The sequence below is a fragment of the Aedes aegypti genome, chromosome 3 (genome assembly GCF_002204515.2).
Source record: "Aedes aegypti strain LVP_AGWG chromosome 3, AaegL5.0 Primary Assembly, whole genome shotgun sequence".
Taxonomy (NCBI): domain Eukaryota; kingdom Metazoa; phylum Arthropoda; class Insecta; order Diptera; family Culicidae; genus Aedes; species Aedes aegypti.
Window position 1 is genome coordinate 154,217,407 of NC_035109.1, and position 15,797 is coordinate 154,233,203.

Genomic DNA, 15,797 nt, shown 5'->3' on the forward strand with positions numbered 1-15,797 from the left:
TTAGAAAATTGAGTAAACATGTGATTTTTGACCTAAACTTAAGCGTTTGGTACTAAAATTGGGACAGTGCTTTATTACCCTATTCTAACGAGGAATCGAATGTTACAACAACTTCTACCGAATTTCCAATAATTGCATCAGATTCCTAGTATTCTTATCGAAATCTTGAAGTTTTCACCCAATTCCAAAAACAGTTAGGGTTTGTTCCTTGGTTTGTTCACAAATTTCATAACGCGAAATATGATCATTTTTGACACCCTCTCACCCCCTCGTAACGTATTTTGTGTGAATATTTTTCGTATTTTGTATGAGCTGTAACATTTTAAGGACACCCACCCACCCCCGTCAGCGTTATGAAATTTGTGAATGTGCCCTTAACAGAAATCATTGTGTTTGGTACAAAACAATAAATGGGACTTAAGGACCCTACACGCTAAGATCAGTCTACCCAAATATGAGTAAACTTTACCCATAATAGCCTAAAAGTGCACACACTCATTTTATGAGTAAAGTGCACTTACCTAGTTATGGGTAAAGCATCATATAGGTATACCCAAATATGGGTACATGTTCAGAATTGAAAAAACAGGATTTCTTTACTCATTTATGGGTAATTTAGAAATTATTTCCTTCTGAAGAAAATCAAATAAATTGAAAATTTGCGATGATTAGAACTCAAAGTATTTATTTTTAACAACCATAATAATGAAGAAGCAACACTATTCTAAGAATGTCGTCCTGGTAGCTTGGATCGGTAGTGGAATATCCATAGAATTGATCTTCAACGGCCTTTGTTCTTCCTTCTGCAACATCCTATTCTATAAAAAAAAAGCAAATACACCACTTTTACTATGATTACATCGAGTAACTAAATATATTATTACTTACCAGTGTTTGATTTGTATTTGGCCGAATTATGTGCTCCCCGGTTATTAAAATAGGGCGAGAGTAGAGTTTCTTGGAGGAGATTTCTTGTTGTGCCTGGAAACAAGTACTCAGTATATTGACTTCTGGGCATATTGCTATCTATTCGAATGTAGCTTACCTTTTCTAATATGTTTTTTATTCGATTTAAATTAATCATGACTATAAATTGTTACCTGCTAGCTCCCTGAGACTAGGGAAGGGTGACAATTACAGGGTCGTTTACCTTAGATCTCAACACTATACACCCACAGAAGGTACTCACCTACGGCGGGAGCTACACACATGCACGTGTGTTGCGCGACACGTGCCCACCGATGTTGCAAAGTGGAAAAACTGACAAACAGTGCCGTACCTAGGAGGGGCTCAAAAGCTACTCGAAGAGAAGAATTCACATTCGATACACAGTAGGCGAGGCCTGGCGACTCCTTTATGAGTCCGAACAAACGAAGCAAAGTTAAGAGTGGTGGAGAAGACAAATGGATAGCCGAATCTTAAATAAAGTGTGCTACCTACAAAGCAATTCAATTTACATGCCTGTTTATTCGCCAATTATGGCATTTTAGAGTGACGTCACAACGTATTAATGGGGTACTTGCGGTTCATGCTCATTTTCGATCCATGGTGGTAGCAGCTGGGGGTTGATGATGATGACGGGCGAATTCTGTTGCTGAGGGGAGAGGCGAGGCTTGCGCTGATGGTTGATGGCTTGGCTGGTCAGTCACCGACGAGACGGGTCCTTGTCGGTCGTAGGTAAAGGAGGGGCCCAGGGCCCACCTAAATCCCTTCGGCGGATTATCCTCCCGTGATGTGGCAACTGGACAATGGTGATGATAAGGTCGGCCGACTGATAGGGCCAGCAGTCAACGTGGCGGATTTGGCGAGGAGCAATGACGAGGTGGTTGGACCGGGCGTGGCGTGGCAATATGGTCGATGGTGATGGTTTGACCAGGAATACCGGCCGAACAATGGAACAATAGGCCGACAGGGCCACGCTTCGACGAATTTCCCAATTCTGTCCCACACTGGCGTGTCGAGGAGTTTTCTGGTGCGCTTGTCCGTGGAAATCGCCGATGCCCGATCCTATTGAGTAGAAGAACGGCCCTTTTTCTTGTCAATCTAACACTTGACCTTCTTTTTGGACGCGACGTTACAATAGTCACAACGGATAACTTTTATAATGATTATTTGCACTGAAATCTATTATACTAACTCTGCATGCGGTTTTGAGCTTAACTACGCATGCTATTTATCGAATTTAATAATTATTTTCCGGCGCGCACTGCAATTCCGACTAATGTTTCGGACAGAATAATCTCTCCGAGATGAAAGCTGAGGTATTTAATTATCTAATTGGTACGACCGAGCACGAAAATTGCCGAAGTACCTATAATGCTCTTCCAATTTGGCAACCCTTCCATCCTACTCCATCTGTGGGCAAATGATGAACGTACGGCGAGCTTTTATTTTTTCCTCGCGCTCAAACCGCTGCAAATGGGTTACTTCTCTGAAGCGTATTGGTGTTGGGATCTAACCGGTACTCACCCTTTATGCCGACAGGTGGGTACCACTTGACTGCATAAAGTGAGTGACAAGCACAGTGGGGTTAATGGGAAGGAAAAATGTCTTGCGGGGAAGCTGCAAGTAGCAATTGGAACCAACGGTTACATTGCCCCATCGTCCCTCTCCTGAAATGCTGTTTATTACATTTCAAATCAAAACAAGGGTTTTTACATATTAATTACAACATTAATCGATTACCGATTTATGTTAAATATATGAACCCCTAGGGCCCACTCTGAATTTCCATTCACCTTCATCGCACTCACGATGAAGAAAAGGTAACTCAATTTTACCAACACTACTGTGTTGAGAACTGTCAAATCGTCAACTTGTAACTACTGCGCGATCGAACGACGGTGCATGCGAGTTGTCTTTTCCGACGCGTTTTCACGGTTTCCGCGAGTTTTCCGGCGTGTTCGACTAAATTCGGGTCTTCCAGCAGCAAATTCTGACTGCGCGCGTGTCCAGCGATCGGAAAAGCTTTTACCGGTCGAATTCCCATTGGACTTTTGAAAGATCAGCTGGAGGTGAGAATATGCTGTTGGAGGAGGAAATTTGGATCTTGGCCAGGTAAGAGATGATACGAGTAGTTTTCAATCGACCACAATCACGACAGAGTGCTAAACCATTTTGTTTTCAATATTTTTAGGTCTCGGGGAGCAAACCGAGGAAAATTTCTTTGTTTTTACGTCCGGACGTATGAATGGAAGGTGAGTGTTTCTCAAATAAAACGACCCACTTGAAGATTTTAATGAATGGTGATTACTTTTAGGCTTCGGGCTTCAGATCACAGACTGAGAATACGCCAATAGGCTTTCCCTTATCGTCTGCTAGCTCGTACGAGCTCGTTCCCACTCGAGCCAGGATGGTACACGGAACGTATAGGGCATCCAGTTTGGCGTTATACGAGTCCGCTGCGGATGACTGTCGGAAGTTCCGCCGAAAGACTCTCTGGCCCACCACGTAGACCGGAGCAGATTGTTTGGAGCGTAGATTATAAGTCTTTATGTTCTTTTCATGGCATTTTTGTAGGTTTTTCTTGACAGTGGAATAAACTTGCTCATCGATTTTTCCCTTCCTTTCCAACCTCCCGTCCTCGGATACCTCTTCCTTTTCCCTATCCATCCTGTGTTCCTCACCTGTCCCAACTATTTCGTGTCCGAAAAGTACTCGGTAGGGTGAAAACCCGGTAGAGGAGTGGGGAGTATTGTTAAGGCAATGTTCTATTTCGGACACTTTCGTGTCCCAAACTTTCTGGTTGTCTTTAACGTACGATCTGATGCAAGCATTGATCGTGCGATTTAGACGCTCAACGGGATTTGCCTGGCTATGGTATCGGGCATTTCTCCAATGCTGGACCTGGTATTTGGCTAGCAGAGCTTTGAACTCTGAGCTTAGGAAAGTCGAAGCGTTATCGGTTATAATGAACTCTGGAACTGAATACCTTCTGAACCAAGATTCTTCGAGAATCTTGGTTACCAGTGGAGCGGAGATTTTCTTCACCGGGGTAAGTAAGCACCATTTCGAGAAAATGTCCATTATTACCAGTAGGTGAGTATTACCGTTTTTACTGCGGGGGAGGGACTGAATAAAGTCCAAGGCCACAATTTGAAAAGGCCTATTAGTCAACCGTTGTTGACCAGGTTCAGGCATTTGAGACCGATTTGCTGGTTTATTTTGCCGGCAAATAGTACACTTTCTGACGTACTCTCGCACGTCTTCAAGCATCTTCGGCCAGAAGTATTTTTTCTTTATTAACGCCAGAGTTTTTTCGACTCCTAGATGCATTTTGTCATCATGTTCTTCAACGAGTTTTGTTTCTCGGAGGGATTTAGGAACACAGGTTTTCCAAGAGAATCGGTAATCCAAAAGGTCGTCTTGTGTTGAAACAAACTTCTTGAGGACCCCATGATCTATTCTAAAATCTTTGTATTTCTCTGGATCGGATTGTACTTTCTTTTTAAGATTCGCATACCAGCCGTTATCCTCTTCGCAGGCCTCCAGTTCCTCGACGGACCTGGACAAGGCATCGGCTATGATGTTGTCGACACCTCGGCGGTGCAGGACAGTCATTTCATATTTCTGTAGCTCTATGCTCCAGCGGCATAGACGCGAGGACGTTCGCCAGCTACTGCGCATTATGTACGTCAGAGCGGATGCATCTGTGTACACGGTAAATTTGCTACCTTCCACATAGCATCGGAACTTCTCGATCGAATTGAGGACCGCAAGGCCCTCCTTTTCGGTCGCGCAATACCTTTGTTGGGTAGTGGTCAGCTTTTGCGAGAAGAACGCAATAGGCTTCTCGATCCCGTCGTGCGTCTGCGTAAGCACACCGGCGATGGCCGCATCACTCGCGTCGCAATGTATCGCAAAGGGTAGATTGAAGTTGGGATTGGTTAGGATTGGGGAACTTATAAGAAGTTCTTTTATCTTTCGGAATGACTCTTCGGCCTCATCGTTCCAACAAACTGTCTTTGGCTTATTTCTAAGTAAGTCCGTTAGGGGCTGTGTGTATTTGCTATAGTTGGCTAAGAACCGTCTATAATAGTTACACATCCCTAGAAACCTTCTTAGAGCCCGCAAAGAATTAGGACGCTCATAGTTTACAATCGCGGCCACGCGATCTGGATTCGGCCTCAGACCATCACGATCCAGAATGTAGCCTAGGTAAGTAACTTCAGTGACGCAAAAATGGGACTTTTCTAGATTTATAGATAGATTGGCAGCTCTAAGTCTGGATGCCACTTCCTGAAGTAGGGTCAGGTGCTCTTCAAACGTTTCGCTAATGACGATGATGTCATCCAGGTAGACGAAAACGTTTGGTTCCAGCTCACCACCGCCCAACACTCGATCCATCAGTCGTGATAGTTGTGCTTATTCTGCGCGGCGTGTGAGTCGAAACGAGTCGCTCTCACCGCGAGTGACGTGAGACGACTAATGTTAATCAAATGGGAGCGAGTCGACAATTGTCACCTCATTCGACTCGTGTCACCTCACACGCCGCGCAGAATAGGCACGAGTGTCGCAGGACTGTTGACCAAACCGAAAGGCATACGCGTGAACTGGAACAGTCCCCTTCCCAACACGGAAAATGCCGTATACTTGCGAGACCTAGGATGCAGAGGGACTTGTAAAAAAGCCTTTGAAAGGTCTATAGTAGATATGTAGTTAGCATGTCCTAGTCTGCTCAAGATACGGTCGGCGTGTGGGAGGGGATAAGAGTCCCTGACCGTACGTTCATTCAGCTTGCGTGCATCCAGGCAAAGGCGCACTGTTCCATCTGATTTGTCTACAGGAACCAGACGTAAAGCCCAGTCGCTGTAAGATTTCTCAATTATTTTGCATTCGAGCATTTTGTCCAATTCGTTGTTGATCTGTTCCTGTTTCTTCGGAGAAACTGGAAACGGATTTACTCTAGCAGGGGAAAGCTTTTTGGCTTCCTCTGTGAGTTCTATTCTGTGGCTTATCCAATCGGTGGTATCCAGTATACCCTCCGATGCAATTTTAAATTGATTTTTTACAACGTTCAACCGAGCAGTTTGTTCTTCGGTTAATTCTATTTCGGGTTCCTTGGAGTCCGGAAAACTTGCCTCCGAGTCTTCGTCGGCAACCGTTTCTTCAACCTGTACCTCGTCTACGGTAGGGCGAATTTCAAACGCACGCCAAAAGTTCATTCCTAAAAGGATTTTCCTTTTGAGCGAAGGTGCTATCAGTGTGTCTACTATCTTTGTTTTTCCATTAAAGGTAATAGGAAGATAGACTATACCAGTGACTCCCAATTTTTCCCCGCTGGCAGTCCGAAGACTCACCTCGGATGGAAAGATTTTAAGGCCACATTTGCGTATTAATTTCATAGCTCCCATCCCCAGAATGCTTAGATGGGCACCACTGTCCAACAAGCCTACCAGGGGAATTTGGAAGACGGACAGTTTAACAAATGGTCTATCGTCATTTTCTACTTTAATGATCGTCTCATTAATCTGATAATTGTGAGTGTGGACATAATCGGTGGGGGAAACTCTGTCGAACCCTTGGTTCTGAAGAGCGTAAGTTACATTGTCGTAATTAGCAAGGGACTTCAGTTCCGATTGAACTGTCGGCCCTCCGCGACAGTCTTCAATTCGTTTTTTGCACAGTTTGGACAAGAAGCTGTGTCTACGTTATAGAAACCACACTTTTGACAACTTTTTTGTTTGGGCTGATCACAGTCACGAGTGTGATGACCCTTTGTGCGACAATTCAAACAGTATTTAGGGGCTGGTTGATTGTACTGAGAGGGGATTGGTGGATTTTGCTCCTTCGGTTTCGCACCGCTTTCGGGTGGTTTTTGCGACGGTTTTTCATCATTATCTGAGCCGCGAGGTTGAGTTGACGAATTATGGAAAGTTCGCGATTTTTGCTTTGTAAACCCTGCTTTGGATTTCGATTTGTTTCTCGCGTCCGCATTGAGCTCATTCACTTGAGATGGCTTACCGCGTGGAATGGACGACTCGTTGGACGGATTTTGGTATTTGAACCAATATGTCGCATCCAAACGCCTACCAAACTTCTTGAGATCGGCTAAGTTATCGATTTCCGAGGACACCGCATGTCCTTTATAATCCGCGCGCATGTTACGGAACACTATTTCAAATTTCCGACGTTCGGTCATAGGTTTAGTTAACGAGTTAAATATTTTCTGTAACTCTAGAAAATAATCGTGGAACGACTCGCGTGGTGCCTGCTTTCTCGCGATCGCACGAATTTCGGTGGAATGATCGTGATCAGGGCTCAAGAATTCCTTCTTGAGCTCCTCTTTCAGCTCTTCCCACGAGGTGAAATCCTCGTTGTCAAAGCCAGTCATAAACCATGTTTTCGCGGCGCCGTTAAACAGGTGAATCGCGGATTGAAATAATTCTTTGCTCGACATCTTTTCGGACTTAGCGTAAAATTCTACTTCGCGAAGGAATTTCATTAGGGCGAGTCCGTTATCAGACCCGTCGTATTTAAGTTTCCAGTCTGAGACTGGCCGACGTTTTCCCGATTTTTGGACACGTTTGCTTCCGCGCGACGAATTCCGTGGTTCATCGGAAGACCAACCAGCTTCGGTACTGGAGGACTTTCTAGATTCCGAGCTTGACCGGCGTGAACGATTATTTGACCGGCGTGAGGTTGTTTTACGAACTGTATTCACCGACGGCTTCTCTTTGGGGACGGAGCGAGAGTTTGTCCGGATCGCGTTTTCGAAATACTCCGAAGCTTGTTCTCTCACCATCTGCTGGACCCAATTTTGAATTTGTGTGTCTCGCATCATCCATTGCTGCAAAAGCAATGGCATGATGTTCGACTCTGACTCAGGTAATAGCTTTTCTCCCGAATGATCAATACCGGATTTGAGCCTACGCGTACGCGAGCTTGATGCTCCCTCAAGCACTTCAACATCTTCCTCGTATGGGGTAGACGTCTTATTTTGTTGTACCGTAGCCGACGAGTTTTCATTCGTAATTAGGAGATTCGAAATAGACTGGTTCAGTGTCTCTATAACATCTCGTTGCCCGAGTGGCGCAAAGATTGAAAAATTATCGTTAAATGTTCCGCGAATGCACGCAATCAAACCGTCGATGTCCGAAAGATCTTCATCTTTATCAGTTAATTCTGTTAACCGTTTGGTACGTTTGAAATAATGAGCCAATCGTGTTTTAAGGCTCTCTCGGATTCCTTCGAATTTGTTCCTATGTGCTAGACAGTCCCGAATTTCTTTAATCTTCGAGTCAATCTGTTTGAATTCCGAACCGATTTCAAAATCGCACTGAGTAATATCTATATTCGCGTTCGGATCGGCCTTGAGTTTATCCTTCAACCGTCTCATTAAAGCCGCGCGCGTTTCTGTATCCGTATAAGGAAGACCACGAATAGTAAGTTCATACTCTATCTCTTCCCGTTCGAGATGATGTAGTAATAAATTCTTGTAGAGTAGGTCGAATTCAACATCCATCGTGAAATTTCGATCAATTTAACAGTTCTCAACCACTAATGATTCTTCGTTTGGAGAACGAAAGAGAAAACTAAAACAGGACACTGTTTTACTGCCCTTACCAAAGGGGGGTGGTAATGTTAGAATTTTAAATTTTAGTTGGGCGCCAAATTGTTACCTGCTAGCTCCCTGAGACTAGGGAAGGGTGACAATTACAGGGTCGTTTACCTTAGATCTCAACACTATACACCCACAGAAGGTACTCACCTACGGCGGGAGCTACACACATGCACGTGTGTTGCGCGACACGTGCCCACCGATGTTGCAAAGTGGAAAAACTGACAAACAGTGCCGTACCTAGGAGGGGCTCAAAAGCTACTCGAAGAGAAGAATTCACATTCGATACACAGTAGGCGAGGCCTGGCGACTCCTTTATGAGTCCGAACAAACGAAGCAAAGTTAAGAGTGGTGGAGAAGACAAATGGATAGCCGAATCTTAAATAAAGTGTGCTACCTACAAAGCAATTCAATTTACATGCCTGTTTATTCGCCAATTATGGCATTTTAGAGTGACGTCACAACGTATTAATGGGGTACTTGCGGTTCATGCTCATTTTCGATCCATGGTGGTAGCAGCTGGGGGTTGATGATGATGACGGGCGAATTCTGTTGCTGAGGGGAGAGGCGAGGCTTGCGCTGATGGTTGATGGCTTGGCTGGTCAGTCACCGACGAGACGGGTCCTTGTCGGTCGTAGGTAAAGGAGGGGCCCAGGGCCCACCTAAATCCCTTCGGCGGATTATCCTCCCGTGATGTGGCAACTGGACAATGGTGATGATAAGGTCGGCCGACTGATAGGGCCAGCAGTCAACGTGGCGGATTTGGCGAGGAGCAATGACGAGGTGGTTGGACCGGGCGTGGCGTGGCAATATGGTCGATGGTGATGGTTTGACCAGGAATACCGGCCGAACAATGGAACAATAGGCCGACAGGGCCACGCTTCGACGAATTTCCCAATTCTGTCCCACACTGGCGTGTCGAGGAGTTTTCTGGTGCGCTTGTCCGTGGAAATCGCCGATGCCCGATCCTATTGAGTAGAAGAACGGCCCTTTTTCTTGTCAATCTAACACTTGACCTTCTTTTTGGACGCGACGTTACAATAGTCACAACGGATAACTTTTATAATGATTATTTGCACTGAAATCTATTATACTAACTCTGCATGCGGTTTTGAGCTTAACTACGCATGCTATTTATCGAATTTAATAATTATTTTCCGGCGCGCACTGCAATTCCGACTAATGTTTCGGACAGAATAATCTCTCCGAGATGAAAGCTGAGGTATTTAATTATCTAATTGGTACGACCGAGCACGAAAATTGCCGAAGTACCTATAATGCTCTTCCAATTTGGCAACCCTTCCATCCTACTCCATCTGTGGGCAAATGATGAACGTACGGCGAGCTTTTATTTTTTCCTCGCGCTCAAACCGCTGCAAATGGGTTACTTCTCTGAAGCGTATTGGTGTTGGGATCTAACCGGTACTCACCCTTTATGCCGACAGGTGGGTACCACTTGACTGCATAAAGTGAGTGACAAGCACAGTGGGGTTAATGGGAAGGAAAAATGTCTTGCGGGGAAGCTGCAAGTAGCAATTGGAACCAACGGTTACAAAATCAGTTGATGAACAAAATAATATACACTATAAGTTGATGTATTTTCCACGAAGACAATAAAAAATGGCGAAGTCCTCAAATTTTCACTCAAATATGGGTAAAGGCTGTTTACCCATAATATGAGTAAAGTTTACTGCTTTTTATAAGTATTTTTTACTCATATTATGGGTAACATGGCAAGAACTCAAATTTGAATGATTGCAATACCCATTTATGGGTATTCTCATCTTAGCGTGTAGGGCCCATTCACAAATTTCATAACGCTGAAGGGGGAGGGTGGGTGTCCTTAAAATGTTACAGCTCATACAAAATACGAAAAATATTCACACAAAATACGTTACGAGGGGGTGAGTGGGTGTCAAAAATGACCATTTTTGGCGTTATGAAATTTATGAATAAACCCCTATTGACATAGATGTTTTGTTTCCGTGTGCACCTTTTTCTGTATCAGTGCGCCCCACTGCAAAAAATAACCGAGCGTTCCCGGTCGCTGAGCTCGATTTGACGTTTTAAGTGCGCTGAAAAACTCGACGTCGACTCGCCGCGGTTTGCTGCGCTGAATTGCTGAATATCCGAGCGACACCACTCCCCTTCGTACGTGTTTTGATTGCGCTCTCTTTGGCAAAGCGGCAGTGAAATGTTTTCGCGTTTTCTCCGTCGACTGAATTCACTTTTAAACGCATAAATCCCGTTCAAAACGCGGTCAGACCAGTGCCAATCGGTAGCTTACGGATTTCGGCGCGTCGGTACGGTTTCGGTTCCGTGCGGAATGTGTTATCTAGTGGCCGGGGGTGATTTTTCCTTATCCGGGCCAAAGATCATCTCGTCGCAAGCTTGAAGCACGGAAAAGGCGAAGCAGAGAAAAAATCGTGCTGGCAGGCAGCAGCAGCATCAGCATCATCGTAATCATCAAGCGACCGCCGCCACCGTCATCATCACTGACGATTGGTATTCAATTCATTGATACGGTAGAGAGCCACGAAAAGAGGCTGGATGCAGCAAAATAGAGCACAGCCCCAAAAATAAAAAAAACCATACCGTCTTCGTCTTGCGGCTGCTGTTGGAATTGCCCTCGTGAAGGAAGTGAGGAAATAAGGTAAAAGTCGAGTGAAAACAGAATGTGGCTTTGGGAATGTTGTGTTTGAAATTATGGTGACTTTTAGAAATTGGTGCCGTAAAATGGGGTGTCTTTGATATTGCGGGGGATTTTTAAAGTAAGGGACTCACAACATACTAAACGAAATAACTAAGTGTCTGTTAATCAGTTGAGCAAAACGAACGCAAAATAAGTAAAAACTTCAGAGTTATTTCTATTGGAATCGAAAACATTTGAGGGTTTGAATTTAAATATTGAAAATTGATGAGATTTTAGCATTTTTGAAACGCTTTTCAAACAATTCGCTCTACGATTATTATTTGATGAAGTTGGAAGGAGTTCGTCACTTATCCTTGACAGCCTAGTTATAGTAGTAAAACTTGAATTTGTTATCAAAATCCTTTCGGAAAGCATTTTTACAAATTGGGACTATTTCTGTAATTGAAGTCAGAAATGGCTATATATCTGGAAGTTCCTTAGTCAACCAATATTTTGATTTTTCATGTCGAAATGAACTTCTGGTCAAAATTTCAGTCAATTTGTAGAAAATTTAGATGTATTATTATTTATTTATCTTTATTAGAGTGGCTTTTCGCCCTTGGCGAGTTCACCACTTAACTAAAAAAAATAATTTAGATGTGCTTCGAATCAATTATGTGTTTTTGAACTATTTTTAAGCTTTGAATATTCATAACTACTGAACGGAACATTAAAACTTAACGGAAATACCTCTACATAGTATTTTATTCAATCCTACGATCTTTTTTCAAACACGATTTTACGATTGGAACAAGTTTAAAAAAATAGTTTGGTTGAGGTTTGTGCTTCAAGGTTCCTGAAAATCACTATTTTTAGGGAGTGTTCTCCCTGAAAAACATAGTGGAACTGTGGGTAAAATGAACAGGGGGAGGGGGGGGGGGGGGTATTTTGGTTGGTGTTGTAAAATGAACAGGTATGTTTTTACGGTAATTATGCTATAAATCTATGCAAAATATAGCACCATCCTTAATCCTCAGACTAAGAAACTATTTCGACAACTCTAGAGCGATCTAGAACTGTCAATAGATGGAAAAGTAAACAAAAACCAAGTACATCTCTTCGTTTTCTTATATGATGTGATTTTTCACTCGTGGAATTTAAGGTTTTTATGACTAAAATCATCAAAAATCTATTAAACAGCGTAGCACACCATATCTTTGAAGAATTTATGTTAAGTAGACGGAAATTTAAAGTATTTTTATCTTCTAAATTCATAGATAATCAATCTTACGAATATAAATTGTAAAAACAGGTAATTAGGAAGCACATTCGTAAATCCGCTGTGGGTTAGCCAAGAACACCACTACAAGCTTCAAGGAATGTAAAAAATGAACACGTTAGCACTGCTTTTTCTCAGTCGATGATTATGATTAATGGATCGATGCACGTGTTCATTAATTTGACGTTTGAGCGGTGCCGAATTCACTAGTTTCCATGGTCACCTAAATAACACGGCACCGCTTAAACGTCAAATAGTGAACCCGTGCATAGGTCCATAGTCAGTGAAATACGATCAAAACAATCATCGCTCGGAAAGAAAAAGCAATGCTAACTTGTTCAATTCATTCAATCAACGGTACATACAGTATTGGACAAAACATTTGCAACTTTTTCGATTTTCCATACAAAATGACCAACTTTGATAAACTCCCTGGGCTTGGAATTATATTTTCCAGGGAGCGATGCATTTTGATAATTGATCGCTGTTGTTAGTAGTTTTGATTAGATGTTGGGTGAATTTCAAAGCAATGGCAACCTCTTTATTACTAAATTTAGATTTTATCTTCTGACCTAAAGATTCTGGTTAAACTACTGTACTATGAAGTTGGGCTGCACTACGCTATCACTCATCAAAATTACTTTCACTTCGGGAAAATATAACTTCAAACTGGCGAGAAGATTACAGGCTGAGGGTGGGTTAGGAGCACAATCAGACCCTTGAATGTGCAATGTGGGGTAGTAATTGGGAATGCCATTGACGGTTTGTAATCTTCTACGAGGTTTTCGAAAACCAACAGGGCGCGTGCACCGGGTTGCGGATAGGAGCAAAGGGAGATCAATAGCATCTACCTAAAATAATAGAGCAAAAAGCCGTTCCATGATTAGGTAATGTTTAGCGATCTTCTATGGTGTTCTAGTACTATAAAATTCTTCACTCACTGGGAATTCTGGCCTTGATAATATCCATAGTGATAAAAACATAAAATAATACCTAATACTGTAGTAATTAACAAAATAAAATCAATCTTCTATACTTGACAAGGTTTTGAAGACAATCAATGAGTGAAAGAACTACCTATTAGAAAAGCCACATCAGCTAAGGCTATACATATACAAATGTTGGTCATAGGGTCATGACGAGCATTCGGTATGTATGTCTATGATTGATTCTTATCTAATAGGGGCACTAGAAGACCACGCGGACAATTTCGAAACAAATTATTTTTATACATCGGTCTTATGATCCGAAAGGCTCAGCTATGCTGTAATGTCATTTTTTAAGCTATTCATTACTGCTGTTTAATTGTTTATTATTCTAACAAAACTACATAATTACTCATTACTAATCACTGTTCCTATATTCTCTCTTTCTCACCTTCTTATCTGTTGCATGATTATGATCATTACTAATATAATGCATGAGCATGCACAATAAGAATAATTTCAGAATTGTAAGCAGTCAATGGATAACTGGATAGAATAGCTTCGAAAAGGGTGCTCAAAACAGAATAATTCTGGTCAGGGAAGTATAAACATCATGAGTAAGTAACACATTTCATTTTAATAATATCAAATATTTTTATATAAATCAGCACCGCCAATCAGTGAATTGAATTATAATTTTATATCTGTACATGATAAAAACAGATAAAGTTTGTAAAGTTGTCACCATCGATTGAATTGCGTTCTTTTTAGTAATGTTCAATCATTAGCAAAAGCTTCTAAAGCGTCGCATCGTGCCATCAGCAGTTCTTAGCATCACTCTCATATTGTTATAAATTTCTATAGAGCGATCAGCTAATTCTTTCTTACTTGTACAATGGTTTGTAATTTTAATAAATCAAAGCAAACTCCAAAACTCAAATTAAATTGCTCTCAGCACATTTACATTTTGCAGCATTAATCGCATTACTGTGTCAAGTCTTCTCCAATTTCCTATACCCTACCCCAACCCTTCCTATCATTTCCGATGGTGTTCAAGTGGTCCGCATAGACTATTACGGCCATTACCTATCCCTTCCCCCGGCTTTGGACTGACTTGCGCTCTCATTGCCCCACCAAACGCTGCAAAATGAAAAATGAAAATGAAAATGAAAATGACCAACTTTGATAAACTATATCTCAGTCATTTATGGACCGATTTGAATGAAATTTTCACAGAATATCAGACATAACTTGAATTTCAACATATATTTTTGAGAGATTTTTCCAATCACAAGTTGAAAAGCAGTGACGGTTTGACTGAAGTGAATTTTTTGACGATTTTTAATAATGAACATAACTAAACATATTGAAGGAATAGTTTCATGGTATCTTCAGCAAAGTTGTAGATTTTGACGGGATGAATAAGTTTGCTGAAGACAGTTTTTGTGTAGGGCTATCAGATTTTGAGATAAAAAGTTTTGAATTTTTCGTCGAAAATTACACTTTAGTCAAACCGTTATTACTTATAAACTCGTGATTGGAAAAATTATTCAAAAATATATTTTTAAATTCAAGTTATATCTGATGTTCTGTGAAAGTTTCATTCAAATCGGTCCATAAATGGCTGAGATCTAGCTTACCAAAGTTGGTCATGTTGTATGGAAAATCGAAAAAGTTGCAAATGTTTTGTCCAATACTATATGTCATGCACGATTTAACTATCATCAGATTTGGATGGGTTGTTCGATTTTTGAGAATTTTTTGTGATTTATTTCTCAAAGCTGGTTAATGATTTCATAGATTTATTGTGTATGTTTCCCGTTGACTTATACAGAAAACCGTGATTTCTGGGTTCTGTGACCAAATCTCGATCAAACAATGTTCAAACTTAATTTATTCTTATTGGCGTCTTCGACAAACTTTAACAGAATGGAATTAGTTTCAATAGGTGGTAATAGCAAGTGATTTTGAATTATGAGTATTGAGTTATGATTTTTCAAACCTTATAATAAGCCTTAAAACACATTACTAACTTGAAGCATAGTTGAATCCCTATCAAATGAGCTGAAAATTTGACCAGACATTGTTCTTTGCATGATAATTCAGAATACTGCTTGACCGAAAGATTTCCAGACATTTTTTAAATATGAACAGGTCTACTATATAGGTATACCTTGATTTAGTGGACCCTCGATTTTATGTGAGTGATTCCAAGCAACAGCACCAAAATTTGGTAAATTTTTTAATTCATTTTTTTCTATTGAGCTGAAACTTTGCACAGTTTTCCAGTTCCATCTAAATCGTCATTTTCCGAGTTGAGTCACGACTAACTTTTCAAAAGGGTGTATGTGAAAATGGTTCAAAAATATTCAAAAAGCTGCACAGCAAAAACGGTTCGTT

At 41.6% G+C, this 15,797-nt stretch overlaps 1 protein-coding gene and 1 long non-coding RNA gene across 6 annotated transcripts in view; one reads left to right on the forward strand and one right to left on the reverse strand.

The window, feature by feature from the left end:
* Nucleotides 1–651: 651 nt before the first annotated feature.
* LOC110677929 lies at nucleotides 652–1,079 on the reverse strand. The gene is made up of 2 exons (XR_002501293.1): nucleotides 889–1,079; nucleotides 652–818 (listed from the first exon to the last, which is right to left on the reverse strand). It is a non-coding gene; the product is annotated as an uncharacterized LOC110677929 (long non-coding RNA).
* A 9,610-nt stretch (nucleotides 1,080–10,689) lies between these two features.
* LOC5564176 (SH2B adapter protein 2) overlaps nucleotides 10,690–15,797 on the forward strand; it is a 120,431-nt gene continuing 115,323 nt past the window's right edge. For all 5 annotated transcript variants that reach the window (XM_021852304.1, XM_021852307.1, XM_021852305.1 and 2 more), the window contains exon 1: nucleotides 10,690–11,213. The gene's annotated coding sequence lies outside the window, so the exon portion shown is untranslated. The remainder of the gene's footprint in view (nucleotides 11,214–15,797) is intronic.